Here is a 2,967-nt window from a genome sequence, read left to right as displayed (position 1 = left end):
GTGGTGGCATCCTCGGCGGCACCATCAGTGGTGGCATCAGTGTGGTCATCCTCGGCGGCACCATCCGTGGTCTCAGGATCGGTGGGGAAGGCGGCTGCCTCATACAAGTGAGGTTGTTCCTCCATCTCCTGGGACAGCTCCCAGAATGCCTTGCCGCCCGAACCCCCGGCCTCATCGTTGTGGGCCATGTTTCTCTCTAAATAGAAACAAAGTTTGGTCAAAAAGTTGGTTATTGTCAAGGAACAAGATCATGGTCTCATCATTTAGGGTTTGTCAACACCGAGGCATCCTAAAATCTAAGCTTTTATCATTGAGGGTTTTTCGACGCCAAGGCACCCTAAAAGCCTAACTTTTCATCATTTCGGTTTTTATCGACACCGAGGCACCCTAAAAGCCATGCATTAGTCACAAGTACGCCGGGGCACTTGATCCTACTTAATTAACTACTAAGATACCCCGGCCCATGCATTAGTCACAAGTACCCCATATGTCCTATTTTTAGGAAAGTCATGCTAAAATTCACGGAAAATTTCAGAATGACCTTTGCTGAAAATAGGACATATGGAGTACCCGAATTTGCCGGAACGGAAGTTAATTGACATTCCGGCAAACTCAAGGGCCTCTCGGGGTACCTGCAAAATCATCACGACACGATGGTCGGAGACAAAACCCAGCAAACTAGCAAAATCATCACAAATTGTTTTCTGTTAAAGATGATCATCATCTTTACAAGTCTTTCTCAATGTGATCACAAGTAATTCAGAGGCATCACAAGTAATTCAGAGCATCACAAGGCATTAGTAGTTCAGTACATGAACAAGTTTTACAAACCCAGATAAGAACAAGTGAATTCTAGTCCCATTGACACTCCTGGTTTTCTACAAACACCAAGTACTAGGGCACACAAAAGTTCTGAAATTTGTGTGCCTAACTGAATTAACTGAATTTTCAGTAACCGAATAAACTGAATTTTCAAACCTGCAAGAATACAATCGAGAAAAATCCAACAGCACTAGAACTGAGCTGATTGACAGTAGTTTTGTTCACTGTTATGTTGGCCTAACTGGATGTTGGATATCTTTTATAGTGTCTCTGTTACATGCCAGTTTGGTCATTGCTAACTTTTGATATGTTGTGTTTCTGACATATCAGAATCGGATATCCAAAAGAAGAAACAATATAATTTCTAACAAATCATTAGCCTGTTTGCTTCAAAAATAACAGTTCCTGTTGAGATTCCTGGGATCCAATCCCAACCAGTCCATTTGATTAAAATGACTGGATTACTGGAATGAGAATACCAAAAGAACAAGATATAGTCTACAAAAAAAAGAAAGAATACAGCCAATCCCCATCACTGTTTTCCCCTCTGGTTCAACCCTCTCACCATTTAAAGCAAAAATCTATATGGACCATCCATTCCTAGTTTGCATAAGTATCTACTTTTAATTTACCTTCACAAGAGCACCAATAACACCCAAGCTGGTAAGCCTCAAGTACTCAAAAGGTCTTGTCTTGCTGGTAGTATTCAGGAACGGGTACAGGTACAGTGGGATGTGAGCTGCAAAGGAAAAAGAAGAAGACTTAATTATTAACCACTGCTAGTTAAGATTTACTTATTCTGTAAAGTCACCAAAATGAGGAAAGCTTTTTAACAATAAACAATGGAAATATTTAAGACTTGGCATAGAAACAGCAGCGCTCAGTACCATTCAAGAACGGGATCCTGGTCTCAGGGTGTGAAGCAACACACTGCAATTAAAAAAAAGTAAAATGAAATTGAGGGGCAGATGGCAAGCAAGCATGATATGAAAGCAGTAGTATTCTCAATCCACCACAAGGCCCACCAGGAGTGAGGGTTTCCTTTTCTTTCTCATGTAAAAGCATACCTGAAGAAGTGCAAGTGCATTGCAGACACGGTTTGATGCAACTGGCGAAAAAAAAATACTATACTAAGTTCACAGATTGTTTCTAACCTATAAATGTCTTCCTATATAGTTTAAACTGTTTAGATTTCCTAACACCACCTCCTGATAAGTTTGCAAAGTCGTCAATAGGACAGGATTTCACAAAGTTCACACCCCCGCCCCCTTGTCCTTGAACAGGGTATCTCCACCAGATACTATAATTAAATGTGCACAGCTGAATACCCCTCCAGCCTGCTCCAGCACAAAAATATTCATTGGAAGTTCACTTTTACCAAGAAACAAATACATCAGGAAGCAGGGGATATTAACAAAAATGCGCTTCTTGTGGTATTCACTCCTGAGAGATTGTATATGATAACTGCAGTATTTACCATTTTATTCAGGGGTACTATAACAGAAATGGGCACGTCTCTTGTTGTATTCAATCCTAACAGAACAACATATAAGATAACGGCAGTACTTTCCACTTTAATCAGAGCAAGCAGAACTAAAATGGATACAGTTATCTGATGCACACATCGAACTGCCATCCGAGTGTGTCCAACAGAGATCGGCAACCATTCCTTCTACGGATGCTAATAACAGGTAAACCATAGCACATGTTTAAAGAATGTATCATAATAAAAGCTACAAAAATCACATACCAAACCCTACTTGCTTTCGCTACATATCTACAAGTCTACAGCAAGCTAAAGGACTGCACAAAATCACCCAATTTTCTTCATACTCCAGATATGAGCAGGCAGAGTTGCACTAAAATACCAAACACCACAAGCAAGTCATAGAATCGCCCTAAGGAGATCGGAGAGCAACATTTCCATACCAAGCACGGATCAAAGATAACAGACAAAGACGGGCGTGCACTGATCTATACCCTATAACCTTAGATCACCACGTGCGCGGGTGGGGTTAGGGTTACCTCCTCGTAGAGAGGAAGGGGTCGAGGCGGCGTCGGGGCGGCGGAGCAGCGTCCGGGCGGCGGGGTCGGGGCGGCGTCCGGGGCGGCGTCCGGGCGGCGGGGTCGGGGCGGTGTCCGGGC

At 42.6% G+C, this 2,967-nt stretch overlaps 1 long non-coding RNA gene across 1 annotated transcript; it reads right to left on the bottom strand.

The window, feature by feature from the left end:
- Window positions 1–1,514: 1,514 nt before the first annotated feature.
- LOC119326796 lies at window positions 1,515–1,946 on the bottom strand. Its single transcript, XR_005158180.1, has 3 exons — window positions 1,890–1,946; window positions 1,710–1,752; window positions 1,515–1,561 (listed from the first exon to the last, which is right to left on the bottom strand). It is a non-coding gene; the product is annotated as an uncharacterized LOC119326796 (long non-coding RNA).
- Between the last annotated feature and the right edge of the window lie 1,021 nt (window positions 1,947–2,967).

This window comes from Triticum dicoccoides, chromosome 6B (genome assembly GCF_002162155.2).
Source record: "Triticum dicoccoides isolate Atlit2015 ecotype Zavitan chromosome 6B, WEW_v2.0, whole genome shotgun sequence".
Taxonomy (NCBI): Eukaryota; Viridiplantae; Streptophyta; class Magnoliopsida; order Poales; family Poaceae; genus Triticum; species Triticum dicoccoides.
The sequence above is the reverse complement of the archived record's forward strand: the minus strand, read 5'-3'. Positions and strand labels throughout refer to the sequence as shown.